This window comes from Phacochoerus africanus, chromosome 12 (genome assembly GCF_016906955.1).
Source record: "Phacochoerus africanus isolate WHEZ1 chromosome 12, ROS_Pafr_v1, whole genome shotgun sequence".
Classification (NCBI taxonomy): Eukaryota; Metazoa; Chordata; class Mammalia; order Artiodactyla; family Suidae; genus Phacochoerus; species Phacochoerus africanus.
In genome coordinates, this window is record NC_062555.1 from 48,387,349 (window position 1) to 48,402,534 (window position 15,186).

Genomic DNA, 15,186 nt, shown 5'->3' on the forward strand with positions numbered 1-15,186 from the left:
ATTTGTGCAGTATATTAGATTCCAGATATAAGTAATATCATATGGTGTTTGTCTTTGTCTTTCTGACTCCATTCAGTATTAGAGTCTTTAGTTCCATCCATGTTGCTGCAAATGGCATTATTTTGTTCTTTTTTATGGCTGAGCAGTAGTCCATTGTGTGTATATATACTGCATCTTCCTAGTCCAATCATCTGTGGATGGACATTTATGTTGTTTGCATGTCTTGGCTATTGTGAATTGTGCTGCAATGAACATGCGGGTGAATGTGTCTTTTTTAAGGAAAGTTTTGTCTTGATAGATGCCCAAGAGTGGGCTTGTTGGGTCATATGGTAGTTCTAGGTGTAGTTTTCTAATGTACTTCCATACTGCTTTCCATAGTGGTTGTACCAGCTTACATTCCCACCAACAGTGTAGGAGGGTTCCCTTTTCTCCACACCCTCGCCAGCATTTGTTATTTGTGGATTTATTGATGATGGCCATTCTGGAGTTCCTGTGCTGGCGCAGCAGAAACAAATCCCACTAGGAATGATGAGGTTCCGAGTTCGATCCCTGGCCTCACTCAGTGGGTTAAGGATCCGGTGTTGCTGTGAGCTGTGGTGTAGGTTGCAGATGCGGCTCAGATCTGGCCTATGCCAGAGCCACAGCTCTGATTGGACCCCTAGCCTGGGAACCTCTATATGCTGTGGTGTGGCCCTAAAAAGACAAAAGACAAAAAAAAAAAAAAATGACGGCCATTCTGACTGGTGTGAGGTGGTACTTCATAGTAATTTTGATTTGCATTTCTCTAATAATCAGTGATACTGAGCATTTTTTCATGTGCTTGTTGGCCATCTGTGTATCTTTGGACAAATGTCTATTCAGGGCTTTTGCCCATTTTTCAACTGAGTTGGGATTTTTGCTGTTGAGTTGTATAAGTTGTTTGCATATTTTATTTTTTCCTTTTTTTTGTCTTTTTTTTTGTCTCTTTTGTTGTTGTTGTTGTTGTTGTTGCTATTTCTTGGGCCGCTCCCGCGGCATATGGAGGTTCCCAGGCTAGGGGTCGAATCGGAGCTGTAGCCACCGGCCTACGCCAGAGCCACAGCAACGCGGGATCCGAGCCGCGTCTGCGACCTACACCACAGCCCACGGCAACGCCGGGTCGTTAACCCACTGACCAAGGGCAGGGACCAAACCCGCAACCTCATGGTTCCTAGTCGGATTCGTTAACCACTGCGCCAGGACGGGAACTCCTTTTTTATTTTATTTTTTCCTTTTTTTTTTGTCTTTTTTTTGTCTCTTTTGTTGTTGTTGTTGTGTTTGCATATTTTAGAGATTAAGTCCTTGTCAGTTGCATCATTTGAAATTATTTTCTCCCATTCTGTAAATTGTCTTTTTGTTTTCTTTTTGGTTTCCTTTGCTGTGCAAAATCTTGTCAGTTTGATGAGGTCCCATTGGTTTATTCTTGCCTTTATTTCTGTTGCTTTGGGAGACTGACCTGAGAAAACATTTGTAAGGTTGACGTCAGAGAAAGTTTTGCCTATGTTCTCTTCCAGGAGTTTGATGGTGTCTTGTCCTACATTTAAGTCTTTAAGCCATTTTGAGTTTATTTTCGTGCATGGCATGAGGGCGTGTTCTAGTTTCATTGATTTGCATGCAGCTGTCCAGGTTTCCCATTTTATGTTCTTGCCTCCTTTGCCAAAGACTAATTGACCTTAGGTGTCTGGGTTTACTTCTGGGTTCTCTATTCTCTTCCATTGGTCTGTATATCTGTTTTGGTGCCAGTACCACACTGTCTTGATGACCGTGGCTTTGTAATATTGCCTGAAGTCTGGGAGAGTTATGCCTTCTGCTTGGTTTTTGTTCCTCCGGATTGCTTTGGCAATTCTGGGTCTTTTGTAGTTCCATATAAATTTTTGGATTGTTTGTTCAAGTTCTGTGAAAAATGTCATGGCTAATTTGATAGGGATTGCACTGAATCTGTAGATTGCTTTGGATAGTATGGTCATTTTTACAATATTAATTTTTCCAACCCAGGAGCATGGAATATCTTTCCATTTCTGTACATCTTCTTTAAATTCCTTGGTTAATGTTTTATAGGGCTCAGCATATAAGTCTTTCACCTCCTTGGTCAGGTGTATTCCCAGCTATTTGACTTTTTGGGGTGCAATTTTAAAAGGTATTATATTTTTGCATTCTTTTTCTAATATTTTATTAGTATACAGAAATGCCACTGATTTCTGAATGTCAATCTTACATCCTGCTACTTTGCTGAAATTCTTGCTCAGTTCAAGCAGTTTTTGGGTTATGTCTTAGGATTTTCTATATATAGTATCACGTCATCTGTATACAGTGACAGTTTTACCTCTTCTCTTTCTATTTGGATGACTTTAATTTCTTTTGTTTGTCTGATTGCTGTGGCTAGGACTTCCAATACTATGTTGAATAACAGTGGTGAGAATGCTCATCCTTGTCTTGCTCCAGATTTTGGTGGGAAGACTTTCAGCTTTTCTCCACTGAGTATTATATTTGCTGTGGGTTTGTCATAAGTGGCTTTTATTACGTTAAAGTATGTTCCTTCTATACCCACTTTGGTAAGAGTTTTTATCGTGAATGGATGTTGGACTTTGTCAAATGCTTTTTCTGCATTTATTGAGATGATCATGTGGTTTTTGACTTTTCTTTTGTTAATGTGGTGTATGACGTTGATTGATTTGCATATGTTGAACCATCCTTGTGAACCTGGGATGAATCCCACTTGGTCATGGTGTATGATCTTTTTTATATGTTGTTGAATTTGGTTGGCTAAAATTTTGTTGAAAATTTTTGCGTCTATATTCATCAAAGATATTGGCCTATAATTTTCTTTTTTGGTGGTATCTTTGTCTGGTTTTGGAATTAAGGTGTTTGTGTCATCATAGAATATCTTTGGGAGTGTTCCTTCTTCAACTTTTTGAAAAAGGTTTAAGGAGGGTGGATATAAATTCCTCTTTGTATGTTTGGTAGAACTCACCTGTGAAGACATCTGGTCCTGGACTTTGATTTGTAGGGACAATTTATCGTTTTTTTTTTTTTTAAGTTTGTGTTTTCTGTGTCCTCTGTAAGAAATCCTTGCCTAATCCAAGATTATAAAAAAATGCATCTATGTTTTTCTTCTCAAAGCTAGTCATTTTATTTTACATTTAGGACTATGATTCATAGACTTGTGTTTGTTGGGAAATATGGACAGAGGTTCATCTTCTTCCCGTTACAGTTATCCAACTGTCCCAGCATCCTTAATAAAAAGACTCTACTTTCAGCAGAGGATTAACTTGGCACCTCTGTTAAAGAACCAACTGACAATGTATAGATGGCTCTGTTTTTGTGCATTGATCTGTTTGTCTGTACTAAAGCAATACCACACTGCATTGATTACTAAAGCTTTATATGAATTACTGAAATTAGTTTGGGTAAGTTACCCAACATTTTTCCTCATTTCCAAATTATTTTGGCTATTCTAGGCTCTTTGCCTAGAATACTAATTTTAGAATCACTTGTCGATGTATTTAAAAAAAGAAAAAAGCTGGGAGTTCCCATTTTGGCACAGCAGAAACAAATCTGTCTAGGAACCATGAGGTTATGGGTTCAAACCTGGCCTTGCTCAGTGGATTAAGGATCTGGCGTTGCTGTGAGCTGTGATGTAGGTTGAACACGTGGCTCAGATCCTGAGTTGCTGTGGCTGTGACTGGTGTTGCTGTGGCTGTGGTATGGGCCAGCAGCTGTAGCTCCAGGTGGACCCTAGCCTGGGAACCTCCATTTGCCACAGGTGCGGCCCTAAAAAGCAAAAAAAAAAAAAAAAGGGAGAGAGACTTAACTCATGAAAAAGATGAATGCTAATATAAATGGGCAAAGCATATAAAAGAAAATTCATTAAAAGATAAATATGTAAGAGCAAAAAATCTTACTAATCAAAAGAAATGCAAATATAAGTGAAAAGGTTTTACTTGGGCAACAATGAGAAAGATTAACAATATATAGTACAGAAGACCTTTTTCCTATTCCCAGTGTTAGGTCTTTTTTTTTTTTTTTTGTCTTTTTGTTGTTGTTGTTGTTGCTATTTCTTGGGCCGCTCCCACGGCATATGGAGGTTCCCAGGCTAGGGGTTGAATCGGAGCTGTAGCCACCGGCCTAGGCCAGAGCCACAGCAACGCGGGATCCGAGCCACATCTGCAACCTACACCACAGCTCACGGCAACACCGGATCGTTAACCTACTGAGCAAGGGCAGGGACCGAACCTGCAACCTCATGGTTCCTAGTCGGATTCGTTAACCACTGCGCCATGACTGGAACTCCCCAGTGTTAGGTCTTTATGTTCTTTGAACCAACAACTCAACTTCCAAGTACACAATGTACAATTAGCTGGATAATTACACACAGATGTAAAAATTAGGATGCTCATTAGAACACAGCTCATCTTTGTGGACAACTATTAACAATGTAAGTATCTTTCACTATGTTTGAGTAAAAGTATAGCTGTCAGATGGAAAACAAGTCGTCATTTGCACCGATGTACCTCTGGATTCACTGATACAGAATAATGGGCAACTTGTGTGGTGGTGGGGTGGAGGCAGGGGCAAGCCTGTGGAAAAAACATGATACAATCCTGTCTTCTGGAAAATTGCATATAAACATGTGTAACAACGTGCATGCATCTAACATTTTAAGGGCTGTTTGCGAAAATGTAGACATTGGTTAAAGATGAGTTTTTTCTCTGCTTCCTCCGTTTAACTTCTCCTTTTTAGAATGAGCTGTGTTATCTTTATCGTCAGGAGGAGCTTATCTTATTTAAAAACACACTTAAAAGCCTATGATAAAGATATCACTTCAATACGACCTGCCAGCCTTTTTACTGAGCAGGAACTAGAAAAGTAAATTAAAAATAAACAAAAACCCTCCTGTCTGTAAGTAAGATTTCAGGACAACCGTCAAGTCTCAGATTCTACTCTAGAACTTTTTTTTTTTGGTTTTTAGGGCCACATTCATGGCATATGGAAGTTCCCAGGCTTGGGGGCGAATTGGAGCTACAGCTGTTCGCCTACACCACAGCCACAGCAACATCAGATCTTAGTCGCATCTGTGACCTACACCCAGCTCACAGCAATGCTGGATCCTTAACCCACTGAGCGAGGTCAGGGATTGAACCCGCATCCTCAGGGATCCTAGTCAGGTTGGTTCACCACTGAGCCCGGAAGGGAACTCCCTCAGATTCTACTCTAAGCTGTATATTTCACAAAGCTGGAGCAAAGGCAGAAAGCGGTAATAAGCAAGAAAAGCGTATGGAAAATGAGGCCCCCACTTCAGTCCAGAAAGAAGCCAACATTCTTAAACTGCAATATATTTTACTCTGCTCTAGTCCAACATTGTCCAAATTGTTTTCTGTTGCACACGACTGTTCGGATTGATATTAAATATATTTCAGGGAGGGGGCAAACAGGCCATCAATCATGTCAAGTATTGTAGGTTTGAAAAAAGATAACAGAAAAAACATGACACACACAGTTACTTGTCATTTGGAAGAAAATGTGTTAGAAATTGCGTGCCACTCAGAGAATGTCCTTAACATGAATGTGGTCATACAGTGCACGGGCACTACTGTGTCCCTCTGTGACTTATGCCCCGTCAGCACTTGCCCTTTAACCACCATGATGAATTACCTCTCTGGCTGATGCCTGCTGATCAGTTCTACTACTGTTTTATCATGTTATAAAAATATGCTTAGATTTTTAATTAGAGCATATGTGGGACTCAGATATATATTTTTATAAAGTTTGTACATACTTAATATATTAGCAGTCATTTTTTTTTCCTTTTTGTCTTTTTAGGGCCCCACCCAAGGCATATGGAGGTTCCCAGGCTAGGGGTCAAATGGGAACTACAGCTGTCAGCCTACACCACAGCTCACAGCAACCTTGGATCCTTAATTCACTGAGTGAAGCCAGGGATTGAACCCACATCCTCATGGGTCCTAGTGGGGTTTGTAACCTGCTGAGCCACACCTGGAACTCCAGCAATATACTTTAAAAAACATCTCCGTGTGAGATTTAAAGACTTAAGAAAAAACTTTTCCTGGAGTTCCCGTTGTGGCTCATTGGTTAACGAACTGACTAGGATCCATGAGGATGCCTGGCCTTGCTCAGTGGGTTAAGGATTCAGTGTTGCTGTAAGCTGTGGTGTAGGTTACAGATGCAGCTCAGATCTCCTATTGCTGTGGCTGTGGAGTAGGCCATCAGCTGTAGCTCGGATTCTACCCCTAGCCTGGGAACTTCCATACGCTGAGGGTGCGGCTCTAAAAATAAAAAGCAAAAAACAAACTTTCCCTGCAGTTATTACTACCGTGTTAATTACTACGGTGGCTGCAAAAAACACTAATTCTCAGAGACAGGAGGATTATTTTTATTTTCCTGTTCAATCATAGGAAACTTTCTTTAGGTCTCTTCTCCCTTTGAATCTTTCCTCCTCTGTAACACAAAATTCCACCAAAGGTCTCCGAGACTTTTAAAGTATAAATCAACTACCATACAGGTAACTGTTAGCTTTATTCAACTAATTGTAAAAACCGCCTCTGCGTTTTAGTTTCACCGGAGCACTCATGGATATTGAAATACCATTAACCCACCTGTTATAAATTTGACTAATGTTGTTTATTCACAGGTGAAGGCAGATCAGCGAGCCTAAGAGAAGCAAGGTAGTTTACTAAAATCAAAGAGTGGCTGCTAAGTCCAAATAAACTCTGGTTTTCATCCGTTCACCTAGCAGGTAACTGACCCCTCACCTAATTCAGGCCCCCAGGACTCAACCCTCCCCACCTGTCCAGGCGTCCAGCTCTCCCCGCCCAGGAGAGTTTACTCTCAGTCTGTTTACTCTCCTGGGCAGCGCCCCACCTCCTCCTAAAGCCCCGCCCAGCCAGTCTTGCTGCACTTGGACGCACCGTAGGCGGAGCTGGGAAGCTCCGGAGACGTGACGTAGCGGCAATTGACGGCTGTGGATTGGCGAGCAGGGGAAGGAGGGGAGGGACGCGTCGCCGGAAGTGACGCATTCCAGAAGCGGCTTTCTCCAGAGACACTGAGAGCGCGGTTTTGGAAGAAGCGTAAGTTGGGTTTGGCTGAGTTCGCGCCAGCCTGGTTTCCTGCTCTATCTAGTTTGGAGAGGATTCACTCCTCACGGCTTTTTTTCCCTTCTGCAACCTGAGTGGCGTGGCCGCGCAGTGATTTCCGTGAGCGTTGCTAAAGTGGGACCTAGGTCGTGTTCAGGGCAGGTGAGAAGCCGCTCAGACGCCGCCCTAAACTGGCTGAGTTAGAGAAAGCTTGGAGGTTCCTCCGCGTTTCCACCGTGAACCTGGCGCGAGCAGGGCGCTGGGGTCCCGGCGGTGCGGGGGATTCAGGGCCCATACGTTTGTTATAATTTGGAGAGAAAAACCACTGGCATTTTCTTGGAGGAGGAGTACTAAGCGATAGGAACATGTCTGTTTTCCCTAAAATAACGTTGAGACTTGAAAACTATCTTAAAGCGGGCTTTCTGAATAAGGAGGTAGGTCAAACAAGTTACATAATATTTGCGAAAATTCATGGGGAAGTAGAAAAATCTAGAAATCAAATGTTTACAGTCGTTTTTTCTTACTGCTCGTCTTAAGGTAGAATAAATGCTAGTATCTTTGTGCAGTTATTGAACTAATGCTTTGCATGCTAGGAAGTGAATAGGGTGTATTTTTTTTTTTTTTTGTCTTTTTGCTATTTCTTGGGCCGCTCCCGCGGCATATGGAGTTTCCCAGGTTAGGGGTCGAATCAGAGCTGTAGCCACCGGCCTACGCCAGAGCCACAGCAACACGGGATCCGAGCCGCGTCTGCGACCTACACCACAGCTCAGGGCAACGCCGGATCGTTAACCCACTGAGCAAGGCCAGGGACCGAACCCGCAACCTCATGGTTCCCAGTCGGATTCGTTAACCACTGCGCGCCACGACGGGAACTTCTAGGGTGTCTGTTTTAATGCTTAGGACCAAGAAGGAAGGGAGGGGAAAAAAGCGTTTTTGTGCCTAGTGGTAGGCGTGCACCGGAGAGGTTATAAGGATGAGCAGAAAAAGATTCCTGTTCTCTAGAGCTTTTAAATCCTGTGGGGAAGAAACACCTGTGCACGTTCAGCGCCTGAGCTGGCCCTTAGGTGGAAGAGGTACTATAATTTCAGTGAGTGCTTTAAAAAAAAAAAATTTTTTGAAGTATAGTTAATTTAGGTGAGTTTTTCTGAAATGTCACTATGTGTGCTAGGTCATGTGCAGACCTTCACGTTTTCACTTTTTTTTTTTTTTTTTTTTTTAATTGGAGTGTAGTGGACAGCAGACCTTTACGTCTGAATCTTAGCAGTCTTTTTTGGGGAAGAGACTGCCTTCCCATTTTCATAGCTCAGAGAACCGAGGGTCCAAGGTTACAGTGTTGGAATCTGAAGGCACAGCGCTCAGGTAAAATGGGAAAAGGGCTAGATTTGGAACCCCCTGCTCCCCGATTTGTGGCCCAGGGCTTTGAGGAAATTTCACATGCCTTAACCTTGATTTCCTTTGTGAAATTTGAGGACGGTTAACAGTAGTAAATTTCCCAGGTTGTTTTAAGGAGTAATCATTAAGTGCAAGCACCTGGCATCGTTTTGGCGCATACTAAGCCCTCAACAAATGTTCCTTGTGTGTGGTGCTGGCAGGGCCTAGCCAGAAGTGCACAGTGAATGTTGATTGTCTTTGATTGCCAAGCTCCTGCTCTTTCCACCTTACCATCCTGCCTGTAGGCAAGTTTGTATTTTCCAATCTTTGGTTTTCTATCCAAAGTAAAGCCTCATTAATGTTACTCATTTTCAAAGGTGTAGCCGTGGCTTGTGGATTTAATTTCTACATTTATTTCCCAAGATTTCGTTAAGGGTCAAGACAGTATGGAAAGAGAAAGTATCTCAATTTCAAAGAACTTCAAGTATGAGGAGTGTATCTAGACAAATAGAGGCATTCATCAGTTCCCCCCCCCCCCAGTAATTTTTAAAATGGTTAACATTGTTTTATAAAAGAGGAGTCAAATTCTTTCTTTGACACCACTTCTGTCTCAAACCAACTTTATAATTTTACAAGAAGAAAAACCACCCCTTCAAAGGTGATGGAATATTCAGTTAAAAAAAAAAACAAACCTTGAGAAAGTAGTAATATTTTTAAGCTAGTGGATTATTAGATTGGCAATTGGTTTATGAAGATTCTGGGAGGCAGGGTATAGTCAGAGATGACAAAAAAGGCTGAAATGTGTGTCTTGAAAAGCTTCAGTTAATTATAAGGAAAGTTGGGCCTTTATGAGTATTTCTTATAGGTATCTTGCTACCTGTCTTTTTGGACAATAGCTATTTGTTACATTTAATAATCATATTAAAAATTAAAAAATAATAATACCATATTAAAAAGCTGATGTGAGTGATCTTTGGGTGACAATGTCACCCAAGTGTTACTTGTTCAAATATTGATGTTTTAAAAGGTTACTAACCAGTTTGCTCTAGGATATGAAGTTAGCAAGGAACTAGTTCTGCAGAAGTGATATAACAGTAAGTAGAATGAAATCCTGAATTTACATGAATAAATGTAGCAGATATGTTCAAAATGGTAATAATTCTTTGAAGTTGAGGCAGTGTTTTTCTGAGCTGTTCTTGTTGGGCATTTTATTAGGTGTTTATTGGAGTAACTGACGTATTACCATTCCCTTAGTGTTATTTATTTTTTGGCTGTGCCCAGGGCGTGTGGAAGTTCCCAGTTCAGGGATCGAAACTGCGCCACAGAGGCCACCTGAGCTGCTGCAGTGACAACTTGGTGCATATTGCTTGAGGGTGTATACCTTTGATAATAAGTATCTTTTTTTTTTTTTTCTTTTTAGGGCTACGTGTGTGACTTACGGAAGTTCCCAGGCTAGGGGTCAGATCAGAGCTGCAGTTGCCAGCCTATGCCACAGCCACATGTCTTTGACCTGTATACCACATCTCACAGCAATGCCAGATCCTTAACCCATGGAACCCACATCCTCATGGATACCAGTCGTGTTTGTTAGCACAATGGGAACTCCAGGTATCTTAAATTATAAAAGGTAATGCCAAACTGTTTTCCAAAGTAGTTCTGCCAACTTGCATTCCCACCAGAAGGATTTTGATAGTTGCTTTCTTTTGACATTGTTGAAAAAAGGTGGTATAACATCACTTTTAAGTTAACATGGTGGTCTATAAGTGATAGACTTGTGCTTAAGTTAGTATTTCTCTGGTTATTAATGATGTTGAGCACTTTGTTATATGTGCTCAACATACACTGCTGGCATTTGTTGTGAACTCTCCAAGTCTTTTGTCCATCTTCCTTTTTTTTTTTTTTTGTCTTTTCTGTCTTTTTAGGGTTGCACCTTGGCATATGAAGGTTTCCAGGTTAGGGGTCAAATCGAGCTGTTGCCACCGGCCTACACCACAGCCACAGCCACGCTAGATCCTAGCCGTGTCTGTGACCTACACCACAGCTCATGGCAGCGCTGGATCCTTAACCCACTGAGCGAGGCCAGGGATCCAACTGAAACCTCATGGTTCCTAGTCGATTTGTTCCCGCTGCGCCATGACGGGAACTCCCATCTTCCTATTGAATTGTCAGTTTTTTCTTATTGTGCAAATTTATTCATGTGTTCTCAATAACAGTCCTTTGTAATATGTGGATCCTTAGCCTGCTGTGCCACAGCAGGAACTCCAGTCCCCCTTTGTGTTATCAACACATAAGCAATACAGAAAAATGAAATGGATCAAAGGATTGCTGTGTGATGTGTCATGAATTGAAACAAATGTATATGTATATATTCTGTTAAATATTTTTAACTCTTATAATGAAATTGAAACATTGTTCTTTTCTTTCAGATTGTATCTGCTTTTGGTAAACAAGAAGCAGAAAGGAAGTTTGAAACTCTGTTGCAAAACTTGTCCCATTCCTCCATCATTCACAACTGTCAGAGAAAATACACATTTAGCCTCAGTACAACATGTGAAAAATCTGTTATGTGATGAACTTCAGAAGGTTCGTGCAGATTTTATTAAGTGGTAGTTGATTTACAGTGTGTTAATTTCTGCTGTACAGCAAAGTGATTCAGTTATACGTATGTATACATTCTTTTTTATGTTCTTTCCATTATGATTACTTCAGAATAATGAATATAGTTCCCTGTGCTAAACAGTAGGACCTTGTTTATCCATTCTCTATATACTAGTTTGCCTCTGCTAATCCCAAACTCCCACTATCCCTCTCCCACCCACCCTCTACCTTGGCAACCACAAGTCTGTTCTCTGTGTCTGTGAATCTGTTTGTTTCATAGATATGTTCATTTGTGTCCTGTTTTAGATTCCACATATAAGTGATATCATATGGTATTTGTTTTTCTCTGATTTTTTTAACATTTATTTACTTATTGTTAAAGTATAATTGATTTACAATGTTGCGGAAACTGCAAAAAACTGGCAGTGGAAGGAGCCAAACAGCACTCGGAGATAGGACAAGCAAGGTTTATTCAGCACCGGTGCGGGCTCAGAGGCGTCACCTCCAGAGTCTGAGCACCAGGTCTTTGTTCTCAGTAACTTTTATACACTACAAGGTCTTGATTTTTCCCATGTAAGCATCCCGGACCTCCCCCATCCCCAAGCAGACAGTGTTCTTCCCTAAGAAACTGAGCAAGCAAGGTTACAGAAGCAGAACTGATAAGCAATGTTGGGTACCTGATTAGCAGGGCTGCTGGCCTGGACAGAGGGCACACAGTTGTGACATTATTACAAGAAGGGTGGTCTAGTGACGAGCATAGCTGGAAAGGCTTGCAGCTGCCTTAGCCGGCGGGGGGGGGGTGTTCTTTAGTTAAAACTCTATTTCATTCTCCCCTCTTGATGTTCAGGGTGCATCTGCACCCTTTAGAGATCATCATCAGTCATAACCCTTTGGTAGCCTCTGATAAGTAGCAGGTGGGAGGCTGTTTTTCTTTCAACCATGGTTCTTATAAAACCTTTTATAATATTTATCAGGAGAGGTACAAGGCAGGGAACAAGTAGGCACCCTGTGAGTATAACCATGATTATTCCGACCATTGTCTTAATTCCTCCCAACCAAGAGAACCATTTACCAAAGAGACTGTCTGCATCCCATCCTTTCCAAGTTTGTACAGGCACATGGGCAAGTTTAGTCATGCAGTCAGCAATTTCTTCTATCACCTCTCTGGTGTCATCTATTTGTAGACAGCAATTACTTAAATTTTCCACAAAGCCCTCCTTCAGAAGCAAGTAAATAATCCAAGGCCAAGCGATTTTGGTAGATTGCACTGCGCATTTTAGTTTGTTGTTGGGCCAATATAGTCAAGGCCCTTGCAGTGTCATTTGTTATAAGTTCCAAAACCGCCTGTAGTCTGATGATGCGGTTCAGCATATAGATAGGGGTGCGATATCCCCAAGAGCCATCCTGCCCAGGTGGCAGGCCCATAATATTGAATTATCTGTTCTAGGGGCCATTCGTCATCTTTCCAGTCTCCAATTTGGAGAGCCCTCCAGTCTCTCTGGGCACCCTGTGCCCTATATATAGGAAGTCCCAGTTGCTCCCCTAGTGATAGTGGGAGCAGGAAGAAGGAGGTCTGATTGTTCCTAGTACACATGCCCCAACCCAATTCGGGGGGAGTATGGAATAGGCTGTTTTTTCACAAATCCAATATAATCCCTTTGGTGCCCGCCACTTGATATTAGCACTGATATCTTCCCATGCTCATCGGAGGTGGGAAAAGTAAAGGGATTAAGCTTGGGCTCTGAGAGGTTGGAGGATGACCACCATTGAGTCTTCTGGGCAGTCAGATTATAATACCTTAGGCCTGAACATGTTAGGCTTCCAGCTGAAACATTAAACCGTCCTCCCCGCCTCGCAAGACAATTACTCCCTATAATAGCAGTTCTGAGGAGCCATACCCCATTGGTGAGTTGTGGTGTGCAGTCTCATTATGAGGCTCTAATGGGTCCAGTTCTCTGGCTTGCCAAGGCCAGTGGTCTCCTGTGTTCGTTCCCCTGCATGCATAACAAGAGGAGACCTTGAGAGTTTGCAATAGTTTCTGCCAGGGCTAAGAACAAGTTCTTTGTTGTGGCTGGGATGAGAGGTGGGGTGTTTCTTATCTCTTCATAAAAGGAATGAAAGACCCTGTGAGAGGCAGCTTGGAGTGCAAACATGATTCTATGGAAGTGTAGCACAGCTCCAGGGTCAAGGCCTCTTCGTCAATGCAAATGCTTATTTTGAGACCCTCCTTCCATTTGGGTTCACTGGAATTGAAAATAGTGAAATTAACTGGGCTTTAGTCTGACAGTCTGGAGGGGCTGTACCCTTTTGAAGGACAGCTGTTTTGTCTCCCTTATTCCAGGTTGCCCAGGCCACGCAGCTCCAGGAAGTGCATTCCTGGCAACTGCTCCAGGTGGTCCCCCAGCACATATATTTATGCTGGAGCCTGTATTCTCTTTCCCATGATGGGCTTCCACATGGTCTAGTAGAAGTCCATGACCCATTCATAGTTTCAAAAGTACAGGCATCAAAAAGTATTGATACTGGTAACTTGGGGTCGGTAATTTGGGTCTGATTAATTAGCTGCCCTGATTTATGAGAGTGCCAGACTTCTAACCATTCCTCAGTTGGTGTATCGTGGATCAAAGTAAGTATATTGGTTTCCCCCGTTGACAGATAGAATAAGTGGTCCTGTTGTGAGTACAACTTCCATGAATTTCTCTGGAACAGGAGAAGTGAGTGGAGTAAAGCAAAGTCCATGGAACCCCTTGATCTGATTGGGTCACTTGAATGCATGGGTCACATGAGGAAATGGATCCTGGCAGAACCAAAGGGGACCAGATTAACAGCAACAGGCAGCAAACATACATGTTGGTCATAAGACAACAGTATATAACAGTAAGAAAGTCTCTTGTGGAAGGTAGGTAAGGCAGTTTATTTTACCAGGCAGTGGATTTCTCAAACTTCAGCCGTGCATTGACTGACCAGCTTCCGGTGTGGTCAGAGCAGGGCTTTGAGATCGTTGTCTCCTCCTCTGTATTGTCAGGCGAAGAGGTCTCTCTGGATTGAGGGCAGTCTCCCACTCTCCACGGTTGTCAGCTGGGCCAGCCGGTTTAACTCCGGAATGATGGATCCAGGCATCTATTCCTGTTACTTTAAGAGCAGTGGGGGTGGTTAGAATTACAGTATAGGGGCCCTTACATACTGGCCTCAAAGGCTCCTTTTTCCAGTCCTTTATCCACCTGGTCCCCCGGCTTGTGGGGGTGAACTGTTATACCTAAGGACACGGGTATTCTGTCTGTGACCCATTTATATATCTGAGAAATAGTGAGCCCCAGTCCTTGCAATTGTTTATGTAATTCCAAGTCTCCCAACTCCCTGGTGTTTCCTTTTAAACTGATGAGTGGAGGTGGCCTCCCATATAAGATTTCAAATGGCGAGAATCCTATTCCCGCTCGGGGTGAACATCTCACTTTTAGGAGGGCCACTGGCAACATGTCTACCCAGGGCAAGCCGGTTTCCTGACATAACTTTGCTAGTGTCTGTAAGGGTCCGGTTCATGTGTTCTACTTTCCCTGAACTTTGAGGGCGATAAGCAGAATGTGGTTTCCATCAGATCTGTAAAGCTTTTGCCACCTGTTGTACTGTTTCGGCCACAAATGCTGGTCCGTTATCTGGCCCGATGGTCAGAGGCATTCCATATCTGGGAATAATGTCTCTCAGGAATGCCTTGGTTACTTCCCTTGCCTTTTCAGTTTGGGTAGGGAAGGCTTCTACCCATCCTGAAAAAGTACAGATAAAAACTAGTAAATATTTGTACCCCTTACTAGGGGTGACCTCAGGGAAGTCCACTTCCATATCCTCAAATGGGGACAGTCCACAGTGTTGTGCCCCAGCTGGTCTGTGGGGCCCCTGGTGGGCATTATTCTGCAAACAGGTTATGCATCTTTGGGAGACAGAGGAGCAGAGCGCAGGAAGACGAGCAATGAGATAGTAGCGGCTCAGTAGGGTCTCTAAGGCAGTTTTGCCCATGTGGGTTAGCTCGTGTTGTTGGTGGACTAGTTTATAGGCCAGCTGTTCTGGAACATAAACTCGGTGGACCCGTGTGACCCACCATCCCGTCTTAGTT

The 15,186-nt window shown here is 42.7% G+C and overlaps 1 long non-coding RNA gene across 12 annotated transcripts in view; it reads left to right on the forward strand.

The window, feature by feature from the left end:
- The first annotated feature begins 7,041 nt into the window (after positions 1 to 7,041).
- The window catches only part of LOC125112400 (uncharacterized), a 64,616-nt gene continuing 56,471 nt past the window's right edge, over positions 7,042 to 15,186 (forward strand). For 9 of the 12 annotated variants that reach the window (XR_007131144.1, XR_007131145.1, XR_007131139.1 and 6 more), the window contains exons 1-2: positions 7,054 to 7,271; positions 10,907 to 11,063. This is a non-coding gene — a long non-coding RNA (uncharacterized LOC125112400). Of the gene's footprint in view, positions 7,272 to 8,339; positions 8,469 to 10,906; positions 11,064 to 15,186 lie in introns of all 12 variants that reach the window. The other 3 variants (XR_007131142.1, XR_007131140.1, XR_007131141.1) reach the window with 3 other exon arrangements.